Below are 13,347 nucleotides of genomic sequence, written 5' to 3'. Positions count from 1 at the left end.
GTTAAGAAGAATCTATGCATTTGAATTATGGTGCTGGTGAAGAATAATGACATGGAGTGAGACAGAAATCTGTCTTGGTAGAAGTATAACAGGAATGCTCCTTAGAGGCAAAAATGGTAAGACTTCTTGTCACACATGATAGACGTGTTTTCAAGAGAGACTAGGCTCTGGAGAAGGACATCATGCTTACTACAGTAGAAGGGCAGTGGAAAAGACCTAATGCAAGGATTGACACAGTGGCTGCACCAATGGGTTCAGACATAAGAACACTGCTAGGGTGGCACAGGACCAGACAGTGTTGCATTCTGCTGTGCATAGGGTAGCCATGGGTTGGCAGCACCTCAGTGGCAACCTTTAACTCCAAGTTAAAGCTTGAGATACTGGTATCACCTTTTAACTGGTATTATCTTGTTAAAATTTTGTCACTATGACTCAGAGTTGTGTAACCATGAGTCATACCTCAATCACCTAGAAGCCATCTAATCAAAATTCCAGAACCTATTAACACATTAGACACAAATGGAAACCATAGAAGGAAGAAATCAGTGAATTAGAAGTCAAGGACTCTGAGATTACTCACTTTGAAGACCAAGTGTGAAATAATGAATGGGGCATTAGGCTCTGTTGGGTCCCAATTTTTCACACATGAGGAGAAATAATATACACATAATAGGAGTTCCTGAAACTGAAGAGAGGAAGAAAATTCTGGAAGATATTTTTAAAGAAATAATCATAGAAAAATGCCCAAATCTGGAAGATGGGCTCATCATCCAAGGTGCTCAACAAAATCCATGTAGATTAACCCTTAAGAGAAGAAGCCCTAGACATACCATAATTGAACTTACCAGGTACAAAGGTAAAGAAAGACTTTTGAAAGCAGCACAGAATATGGGAAATGCAAAATTGCTAATTTCTCACCAATACCTATGCAAGCAAGAAGGCAATGGTGTGACATAAAAATCCTCGAACTAAAATACCTATCAACCAGAACTAATTTACTCAGCAAAATTATCATTCAAAACTGAGTGTGAAATTAGAATTTTCCCAGATAAACAGAAATTAAAGGAATTTATAACCACTAAACTAGCCCTGTAACAAATATTAAAGAATATTCTCTAGAAAGAAAAGATGAGCCTAGCCCACCAATCCAAAATGATGACACAAAATAACCACATGAATACATCTAATATAATAGATTTTCAATCAGATGAGAAATCTGGGCTACACAATTGTTATTGACAATAACATAAAAATAAAATGGTGATATTTGTATGGAGAAGAGAACTTTCAGTTGTTATAGGGAGCCTAAGTGATTTGGTAGTAAAATTTTTCAAAACATAATGCCAAAGGAAAAATATATTCCTAAAAAGAACTCAACAGCGTAGATGGAGTGGGTGGGGGAAATGATTAACAAATTGTTTGAAGTAAATGATTTATTGATAATTAATTTCAGTTAATATAAATGGATTAAATATTCTACCACGAAACAGTGGTAGACTGGTCTATGACACATCTGTATGACAAGGGGCATACCTTAAGTACAGGTGCATAAATAGATTAAAGTGGGGGTGGAGCTACTTGATGTAACAAGTAAGCAGTAGTACAAAGCGAACAGGAGTGGCAATGTGTTGATACGTGCCAATAAGTTTTCAGTGAAACTTTATTATGAGACGAGGATATTATATGCACCACCTTCGGATGATGGATGGAAACATTTTAAAAGGGAATAAAATAACATAATACCTGCATAATATTAACCATTTGGACTTAAAAGACGTAGGACACACCACCAACAGTAGCATGGTACACACACTACATGATTGCACATATGCTTAATGTAGACTATTTTTAGACCCAAAGTAAAATTCAGTGAATTTTAAAAAAATTGAAACTGGCAAGCATCTAATCTGACCATAATAGAATGAAGCTACAAGTCAATAACTAAAAGAATGAGGAAAGCTCAATAAATTTATGGAAAGTAAACACTACTAAAATTTAAAATCCATTGAGTTATCAATGAAATCCAAAGAAATACAGAGAATCTTAAGATTATAGTCAAAGAGGTAAAAGTCATTAAATTTAATTGAATTTCGATCCTAGAGTACGCATCATTTTAGTAGCCTATGTGACGAATTGGGAAGGATATTTTATGTGCTTTGCTGTAGACCCAAATAAGATGCTTTCACTGCAGAAAGCTCTTGTGCGATTAAGTTGTGAGTTGGCCTACCCACAATGAGTAGCAAACAGGCGATGGCTATTTAAACATAATCAATTGGCAGACAGGTTCTCAAACTGCCTGTTTCTTCAACTGAACTAACTGTTCGTTGCCATGACAAAACGTAAATTACAATGCAGAAAGTAGGATTATGGAGAAATCTTTCCTGCCACCAGCGCTTCCCTTCGGGTGAGATAGATGGTGACATTAACATGTGAATTTTTTTAATAATGTCATGCCAACATTTAGAAGTAATGCATACAGCATTACTTGGTGAACCAGCATCTTCCAAATTTTACTAAAAATCCATTATAAATGAAAAAGTCCAATTGATTTTTAATGGAATAGTATAAAAAGGATATTGGTGAAACGATAATTTGTCACATTTGGGTGTTGTATCAAAGTGTTATTCCTGGAATGATATTAAAATATTTTTTCTTCACTCAAAATATACCCTGAAGTAGCCTCAAAGTTAGCAAACTTGTCTGAGCATTATTCTATTTTTACACCAGTTTATGTGGGATCAAATTTACAAAACATTCTTAAAAATTAGAGAAGGACTTTATAGGGGAATGAGTTTGTTGATAAGAGAGGGGACAAGTAGTTGTACAGCATCAAGAAAGTAACAAGTATCATTAAATTGTAAATGTAGAAACTGTGTTTTACTACGTGTGCTCTCAACAAAATAAAATTAGGAAAATCTTCCCTTTCCAGCTATTTGTGTGAGAACAAATTTTCTAAAGCTCCCTGGTGGTCTAATTATGTCAGTAATTTTGTACCCAAAGCGGTACATTGTTTTGCATAGCATTTGTTGTTTTAGAATGTAGGCCTGTAATTCTTGAGAAATTACTCGTTTTAATATCTCTAGTAGGCATTCCAGGTATGATAAACTTCTTCCGACAGTTAACATTTACCCCAAGTCACACTCAGGATTACCGCCAGGGAGGTTTTAAAGTGATTTGCAAATATTAAAGTGACAGCTCACTGAAAATAAAGGCATTGCTAGTTATTGGTGATTAGAAAGCCAAACATTGGAAATAAAATGGAAGGAACAACAATTGGAAGATATGACCTCAGTGACATAGTGAAGGCAGGAATAGCATGACGGTCGTTTGCAAGACCAACAACCTTTTTATAAATCACAAATACCCTTTTCAGCAATACAAAAGGCAGTTATCCCTGTGTACTTCTCCAGATGGAATACACAGAAGTTAAAGTTGACTACATCTATGGGAAGAGCCAATGTTGTGGTTGTTAGGTTCCATCCTGTCTAGTGTGACCCATAGCCACCTGATGCACAACAGAAAAACAGTTCAGTCCTGGGCCACCCTCAGAATTATTCTTGCTTAAGCCCATTGTTGAAGTCACTGTGTCAGTTCATCTCATTGATGGTCTTCCTCTCTTTTACTGCCCCTCTACTTGGCCAAACATGACGTCCACTTAGAGGAACTGATTTCTCCTGATAACATGTTCAAAGTACATGAGACAGAGCTCACCGTCCTTGCCTCTAAGGTGCACTCAGGCCATCTGAGGTAGTTAGCTTGTTGTGCCAACCTGCCCGATAAACTCATGTGGTGTTAATTGAAGGGCAGAGGAACAAATGCCTTGGTGAGCCTCATCTTTCTAGTTCTCGGGCCTCTTGCTTTTTGATGGTCAGACCAGGGTGCAGTTACCTTAACCAGTTCCTGCTTCAGCTGGCTCACATCCTGCAAGACATTCCTGAGGAGAAGCCACATGGCCCTACCCTGATGCAGCCCTGGGTGCTGGAGCAGCCATGTAGAGACCCCCGGCAGTGCTGAGATGTTTACTGGTTCACTGATTCAGTTTTTCTCCTGCAGTTGGCACATTGTGTGTGTTTTGTGAGATGGAGGAGATCTTCGTGGATTGGTGTTGGTCACATGGGCTAATATTGGACTTGTGGGCTTGGGCAGCACTGGGTTGGGATGTTTTCTTGTTGTGAACTTACCATTTATATAAAACTCTCTTATACATATGGGTTTCTGTGGATTTGTTTCTCTAAATTACCTAGACTAACACACCATCCTTCTTCCAAGATAGATTGTTTTTCGCTTTAGCAGTCATGGCACTTTCAATATTTTTCAACAGCACTATAATTCCAATGCACCAATTCTTCCTCAGTCTTCCTAATTCAATATCCAACTTTCATATGCATATGAGGCCGTCAAAAACACCGTATCATCAGGCAATACTCTAAAGAGGTCTTGTACTGCAGATTTACCAAATGCAATGTCTTTTGATCTCTTAATTTCTGCCCTCATGAACATTGATTGCATATCCAAGTGAGACAGAATCCTTGAAAACTTCAACTTTTTTCCATTTAGCATGTTGTTATCATACCTGATGTCCAGTGGTAAGGAGTTTTGTCTTCTTTACCTTGAGTCATAATCCACACCGATGGTCGCAATCCTTGGTCTTCATTAGCATGCACCTCAAGTCCTACTCACTTTCAGCAAGCAAGTTTGGATCATGTTTATATTGCAGGTTACTAAAAAGCCTTCCTCCGATCCTGATGCCTCATCATTCACCATCGAATTCAGATTCTCTGAATATTTGCCCAGTGTATAGATTGAATATGTATGGTGAAAGATACAATGATAGACAATTTTCCTCGTTGTAAACCAAGAAGTAATCCCTTGGACTGTTAGCCTAACTGACTCTTGACTCATGTACAAGTTCTACATGAGTACAATGAAGTTTTCTGGAATTTTAATTCTTCTTAAATTAATTCCTACTTTGTTATGATCCACATAGTCAAATTCCTTGGTATACACAATAAAACACAAGTGAACATCTTTCTAGTATTCTCTGCATTGAGCCAAGATCTATCTGACACCAGCAATGATATCCCTATTCCTGTGCTCTACTAAACCCAGCCGGAACCTCTGGCAGCTTGCTCCCAATATAGTGTTGCCACCATTGTTGATGAACTTCAGCAAAATTTTACCTGCATGTGATCTCAATGATATTGTTCCATAATCTGAATGTTCAGTTGGGACTTCTTTCTTTGGAGTGGGTGCAAATATGGATCTTTTCCAGTCATTTGGCCAAGTAGCTGCCTTCCAAATTTCCTGGCATAGATGAGTAAATGCTTCCAGTATTCTCAGCCTGTTGAAACATTTCAATTGGTTTTCCATCAATTCCTGGAACCTAATTTCCTGCTAATGCTTTCAGTGCAGCTTGAACTTCTTTCAGCATCATTTGCCCTATTCCATATGCTACCTTCTGAAATGGCAGATTGTCAGCCAGGTCTTTTTGGTACAATGTCTCTGGACTATCATCTTGTGTTATTTCCTGCATCATTCAAGATTTTGCCCTTAGAAACTTTCAATATTGAAACTCAAAGTTTGTATTATTTCTTCAGTTCATTTGATTTATGATATGCGTTGCATATTGTTCTCTTTGGTTTTTGTAGCTCTAGGTTTTTGTGCATTTCATTATAATATTGGACTTTATTTTCTCATGCTATTGCTTGATATTTTCTATGAAATGTTTTTACTTTATCTTTTCTTCCATTTGCCTTAACTACTTTAAGAGCAAGTTTCAGAATCTCTTTTGACATCCAATTTGATCTTTTCTTTCTTTCCTAATCAAGTACAATCTTGAATCTCCCCCACCTGAATTTTGAGAACATCCGAAGAACAAATTTGATGCATTGAATACTGATGACAGAAAACCTGATGAACTGTGGGAGAACATGAAGACATCATTCATAAAAAAATTCAAAAGGTCCTGAAAAAGACAGAAAGACTGTTTATAATCACACTATCAGAACGGTGAAATAAAATATCTGCCTGTTTATAAACATACTTTAGTAGATAAGTACTAATACATCTGCTTTCAATGTTGTTCCAATTTAGATAAGTACTAAAATATCTGCTTCCAATTTTGTTCCATATTTGCTCTCAAATTTCACTCAGCCTCTTGCTTTTTATCCCACCTGGGAAAATGATAAGACAGCTCCTGTACTTTCTCTTCAGAGTGTGATCGTAGCTTTAAACTGGGCAAGCCCCATAGCCGTACTAGAACACCTGTTCCAGATTCAGCCACCATACAAGGCACCAAAGTATGACAAACTGACTGCAGAGTGGTAGGGAACAGCCAATAGACAGGCTTAATTAGAACACAGAAGCATAAAGGAAACTGTGACAAACATATAATTGCCAGTAATCGACACATGAAGTTGTAGGTGTGAGTACAGAATTGGGACTCAGACCTTGATTGGGACATGTGCATTACTCTAGACAGAAAGTTAACAATATTAGTTCAGGACACTATGCCCAAGGCAGTCAGGGTATGACTCATGACTGTGTAACTGTTGTTGCTGTTAAGTTCTTTCCTGTTGGTTTTGACGCATAGAGACACAATGTAAAACAAAGGGAAACACTGCATGATACTGAGCCATCCAAAACATTGCTTAAATTGAGCACATCATGACGGCCACCATGTCTATCCTTCTTGCCAAGAGCTCTCCTTCCTTGTACCCAAATTTCCATTGCCACCCTAGAATCCCATTTTCCATAAAGGTTACACAGATTAAGTCCCTAAGGGCTACACAGCCTCTCTCTGGACTGGCTAAATGTGATACTAACCCATATCCTAATACACTCTGCTTAAGGGCAAAGCTGTCCACATTGCTGGAAAAATGGTCAGAAAGCATTCAATGGAGGTTAAATCTACTTGAAGGCTTAACATATATTTAATGTTTTCACTGTAAACCTTAGCCTTCTGCAAACTTGGCGCTAAGAATTTAAACCTTAGTACAATAGAGATACCTCAATATGTTTATGGAGGTAAACCATTCATCCTAATATCATAATACTTACAAGATATACATGCTGCTACAGATCAAAAAATGTTAAAGTAGAGGAAAATCCTTTTTTGAGACCAGAGCTGGTAATAAAAGTTAACATCAAGCCTCTTTCTCCAGCAATCACTAGCTTAATTAAAATCTTCCACAGCTCAAGAGTTTTTTTTACTTAATACCTTATTTTTATATACTGTCTGAAAAAATATTGAACGACAATTTTACATAAAATATATGTATTAAAAACTCTATTTTCTTTCTGTTTTTCTTTGAAACAAACTTGTATGTCAAAAATAATCCAATTCGTTTTCACTTTTACTCCTTTTAGTCACTTAGACCGTTGTTTAGTTCTGATGGGCAAGGAATCTGGAGGGTTTGTATGGCTGTGACCCTTCTCTTTCTCTCTCTCAAAATATTTAACTTTAATGATTTTTTTTTGTTTTTATTAACTTATATATTTATTTTCCCCTTTTGTGGAACATAGTGCATACACATAAAAACGTATGGAGTTGAACAGTGCCTCTGAGCAAATCAGTGACAATATATTTAAAGAAAAATAAAACACCTTTATGTGGTTCTTTGTTCTGATTGTCCTCTATTCCTCCCTCTGTCTTTCTCTCCCCCCTTATTTTCCTTTCTCTTCCTTCTCCACCCCCGTGTCCCACCCAAAGCTGGCCTTATCAGAGTCCTTGGTGTCTTAACTTTTGGTGTGAAACCCATATTTATTTTTTATTTTTGATAATAATGTCATAACATATTCACCAAAATGAGGTTCTCTAACTTTGTCGAGCATAATGTTCTCTAATTTTGTCTGTAGGTGTTTGACAGACTAATCATTGCTTTGTGCGGATATAAGCTATTCAATTATGTGCATATGACAGAGTTTATCCATTCCATTCCAAGCAAGGTTTTTTGAGCATTACCTTTTTTTTGCTATTATAGAAAATTCTGCAATAAAATGGGTGTGCATACATCTGTTCAAGTTTGTTCTTTATTTCTTTAGGGCATATACCAAGTAGAGAGACTGCAGAATCATAAGGCATTTGTATTTTCACTTGTTTAAGTGAATGTCATACTAAGTTTTAGTTTGGTTGTACAATTCTGCAATCCTACCAAGAATGTAGGAGCATTCCGATCCACCATTTATTATTTTCTTTTTTAAAAAAAATTGGTGAGTGTTGGTGTGCGGTGATATTAATTGTTTTAATTTGGATATCTCATGTTGCTAATATACAGAAACATTTGTTTGTAGGATTGTGAACCATCTTGATGCTATCTTAGTGAATTGTCTGTGCCCATTTTTGATGGAGTTATTAGTGTTTTTCTTATTTAACTGTTGTAGTTTTCTATAGATTTTTGAAATTAGAACTTTATCTGATATATCATTGATAAATATTTTTCCCAATATGTGGGTTCTCTTTTTACTCTTTAGATGAAGTCTTATAATGTACTTAAGGTTTTGATTTAAAAGGTCCCAGTCCTCTATTCTGTCTTCTGTAATGTAGTTATTTTTCATTGTAAGATACTGTAGTTATTCCTTAAGTTTTCTAGGGTTTACATTAAGCCTATAATTCATCTTGACTTCATTTGTGTACATGGTGTGAGGTATGAGTTTTATTTCATTCTTTTGCAGGCAGAGATCCAATTTTTCTAGCACCATTTATTTAAAAGTCTATCTTCCCCCTATCCAATGTATTTTATTGCTTTATCAAATGCCAGGTGTCTGTGAATACTTAGATGCATTTATAGGTTCTTAATTCTTATCTACTGGTCTATATGTCTATCATACCAATACCAAACTGGTTTGATTTTCATGGCCATATAATAGGTTTTAAAATCTGGAAGTGAAAGGTCACCTACATTGTTTTTAGTTTTTATTATGTATTATTAATTTTTATAAATAATTTTATTGGGACTCATACATATTTCATTTATACTCAGTTTCTTCCTTTCTATATAAAATTGGTTATTAATTTTTCCATTTTTTGAAGAGTTGTGCTGGTACTGGATCAAGTTGCATTGAATTGTTTCTGATAATATTGACAATTTCAGTATATTTAGTCTTCCTATCCACAGAATCACATATTATTCCATTTGCGTAAGTTCCATGGGTTCTTATGGCAGTGTTTCATAATTTTCTTTGTATAAAGTTTTTGTTGCTCTGGGAAGATTTATCCCTAGATATTTTATCCTTTGGATTATTGTTGTTGTTGTTGTTGTTAGGTGCCATCAAGTCAGTTCTGACACAGTGATCTTATGCACAAGAAAATGAATCACTGGCTGATCCTGTGCCATCCTCACAAATGCTCCTGTGCTTGAGCTCACTGTTGGAGCCACTGTGTCACTCAGTCTTGTCAAGGGTCTTCCCCTTTTTTTAAAAATCTTTTTATTGGGGCTCATAAGGCTCTTATCACAGTCTGTACATACATCAATTGAGCAAAGCACCCTTATACATTCGTTGCACTCGTCATTCTCATAATTCACCTTCCACTTGGGTTCCTGGAATCAGCTCGGTTTCCCTTTTTTCCCCCATCCCCCTCCCTCCCCGATCCCACCCCTGGTCCCTTGATAGTTTATAAATAATTATTATATCTTATCTTACACTCCCCGGCGTCTCCCCTCACCTGCCTCCCCATTGCCCATCTCCCAGAGATCTCCGAGATCGGTTCTCCCTTTCTACACCCCCTTCCCTCCTGGTGTCGCCACTCCCACCGCTGGTGTTGAGGGGTTCGTCTGTCCTAGATTCCCTGTGCCTCCAGATCCCCACTGCACCGCTGTACATCCTCTGGTATAACCAGGTCCGCAAGGCAAGGTAGAATTGGGGTCATGATGATTGGGAGGGGAGGAAGCGTTCAGGAACTAGAGGAAGGTTTTGAGTTTCATTGTTGCTACACTGAACCCTGAGTGGCCCATCTCCTCCACACTACCACTCTGGAAGGGGTGTCCAGCTGTCTACAGGTGGGCATTGGGTCCTTCTACTTTACCAAACATGGTGTCCTTCTCCAGGGACTGGTTTGTCCTGAGACCATGTCCAAGGTATATGAGACAAATCTCATCATTCTTACCTCTAAAGAGAGGCTGTACTTCTCCTGAGAGAGAGATTTGTTTTTCCTTTTAGCAGTCCATGATACCGTCAATGTTCTTCTCCAGCATCGCAATTCAAATACATCTGTTCTTCTTTGGAATTCTTTATTCAGTGTTCAACTTTCACATGCACATAAGCAGGTGAAAACACCATGATTTGGGTCAGGTGCACCTTAGCCTTTTAAGACAAATCCACGTTTTTCATACTCTAAAAATGTATTTTACAGCAGATTTATCCAATAAGACATTCTTGAACTGCTACTTCTCTGAGCATTGATTATGAGTCCAAGCAAGAAAAATCCTAGACAAACTTCAACCCTTTCTCCATTAATATGCTGTTACAGATTGGTCTAGTAGTGAAGATTTTGGTCTTCTTTATATTGAGTTGTAATCCACATTTAAGGTTCAAATCCTTGCTCTTCATCACCAAGTGCTCCACATCCTCCTCACTGTTACCAAGCAAGGTTTGTGTTATCTGCATATTGAATATTATTAGTAAGCCTTCCTTCAATCCTGCTACCACATACTTCTTTGTATAATCCAGCTTCTCTGGTTATTTTCTTAGAATACAGATTGAATAAGTATGCTGAAAGGATACACCCTGACTCACTCCTTTCCAGATTTTAAACCATGCACTATTCCCTTGTTCTCTTGTACAACTAACTGCCTCTTGATCCATGTACAAGTTCCCCAGGAGCACAATGAAGTAGTCTAGAAGTCGTTTAGGTAATCATTGTAAATGTTATTATTATGATAACCGCATCATCTTTTATTACAATAATCCAACTGATTTCTGTATGTTTATCTTATAGCCTTCTATGTCGCTAAATTTTTCATTTAGTTCCAGCAATTTTTTCGATAAATCTTTGAGGTTTTCTATATATAGGATTATATCACCTGGAAAAAAAAGAGAATTTTGTTTCTTTTGTGTCGATGATATGCCTTTAATATCTTTTGCTGTCCTATCACTCTGGCGAAGACTACCAGGGCCACATTAAATAAGCGTGGGGATAAAAGGCAACCCCATTTGGTTCCTGATTGGGGACTTGGGGGAGTTCAAGTTCTCGCCATTCAATGAGATGCTAGCATTTTATTCCACATATATGAGGCCTTTATTGTGTTGAGCTATCTTCCTCCTATTCCAATTGTATTGAGTTTTTAAAAATTAGGAATAGATGCTGAATTTTATCAAATGTCTTTTCTGCATTAATTGATATAAATGTAAGGTTCTTATCCCTTTTATCTTTATAGGGTGGATTGCATTATTTTTCCAAAATTAAACTAGCTTTAATAACTAGTGTGCATTCCAATTGATCATAGTGTCTGTGTGTGCATGTTCTTTTATTTATTTTTGTTGTTGTTTGGATGAATTCTACTGGCTAAAATTTTGTTGGAGTAAACATCTTTTCTTGAAATGTGTTATTTTCACATCTTAGCTTAACTGTAGAGGAACATTTTCTTAGATATTTGTAGCTTTTAGTAATTAACCTTGAGAGGAATGAGAAGTACACAACACTTTATTTTGCTTATGCAGAACCTTTACATGGATCAAGAGGCAGTTGTGTGAACAGAACAAGGGAATAATGCGTGGTTTGAAATCAGGAAAAATGTGCTTTGGAGTTTTCTCCTCTCACTATATTATTTAATCTGTATGCTGAGAAAAAATGCTGTTTAATGAAGGTTAAATCATAAATGTTAAAATGAACATCTAATCATAAATTCTGGATTATATGAAGAAGAATTAGAAATTAGAATCGGAGGAAGTCTTATTAACAACCTGCGATATGCAGGTGACAGCCTTGCTCACTGAAAATGAGAATGACCAGAAGTCCTTGTTGACCAAGATCAAAGACTACAGTCTTTGGCATGGATCACAACTCAAGGTAAAGAAGGCAAACAAACATTCCCACAACTGGAGCAATAAGTAACAACATGTTAAATGTAGAAAAGCTTGAAGTTGTCAAAGATTTTTTTTTTTCTTGCTTAGACTCACAACCAATGCCCATGAAAGCAGCATTCAAGAAACCAAAAGATGTATTATAAAAGGAAAATCTCCTGCACAGACCTCTTTATAGTATTGAAAAGCAAGGATGTTACTTTAAGGACTAAGGTGCCCCTGACCCAAGTCATGACATTTTTCATGGATTCGCATGCATGCCACAGCTGGGCTTTGAATAAGGAAGACAGAAGAAGGTTGAGGAGAAGGAGAAGGAGAGGGAGAAGGAGAAGGAGAGAAGCTTTTGAATTGTGGAGCTGGAGAAGAATATTAAAAGTACCATGACTGCTAACAGAACAAATGAATCTTAGGAGAAACAAGGTCAGAGTGTTCCTTAGAGGTAAGGATGGCAGTACTCCATCTTACATTCTTTGGATACGTTGTCTGCAAAGACATTCCCTAAAGAAGGATATCATGCTTGATACAGTGGAGGGGCAGCAAAAAGGAGGAAAACCCTTAACAAGATGTATTGATGCAGTGATACAATACGTTACAACAAGGGGCTCAAGCGTGGGAACAATTGTGAGGGTGTCACAGGAGAGTGCTCTGTTGTTGTTTTTTTGTTGTTGTTGTTTTTCTGTTGTGCATAGAGCCACTATGGCTTGGAACTGATTAGATGACTCCTGATCACCACCACAACAGCAATTAACAATCAGAAAACAGGAGCTTGTCAGAGAATCAAATATGAATTTACATAAAAATGAATATGTAATTCTTCTTGAACTTAGATAAATTTAATCAATCAATTTGGGTTAAAAAGCCCACATGGAGGAAGCACACCAGCCTGTGTGATCCTGAGGTTTCTATAGTATCAGGTATCGGGCACCAAAGACCCAGAACAATGTGAATGAGGGGTAGGGCAGAGTGGAGATACAAAGCCCATCTGTAGACAATTGGACATCCCCTTACAGAAGAGTCACAAGGAAGGGACAAGTCAATCAGTGTGCAGTATATCACCTATGAACTACACAACTTTCCTCTGGTTCTTTAGTGCTCCCACCCCCACCCCAGCTCTATTATGATCTCAATTCTACCTTACAGATCCAACCAGAATGGAGCATGTACACTGGTACAGACAAGAGCTTGCAATGCAGGGAATCCAGGACAGACAAACCCCTCAGGACCAATAATGAGAGTAGCAATATCAGGAGGGTAGTAGGGAGAAGGTGGGGAGAGAGAGGGGGAACCAATCACAGTGGTTGATACATAGCCCCCTCGCAGAGGTCA

The sequence above is a fragment of the Tenrec ecaudatus genome, chromosome 1 (genome assembly GCF_050624435.1).
Source record: "Tenrec ecaudatus isolate mTenEca1 chromosome 1, mTenEca1.hap1, whole genome shotgun sequence".
In the NCBI taxonomy this organism is placed as follows: domain Eukaryota; kingdom Metazoa; phylum Chordata; class Mammalia; order Afrosoricida; family Tenrecidae; genus Tenrec; species Tenrec ecaudatus.
This window is presented reverse-complemented; position numbering follows the sequence as displayed.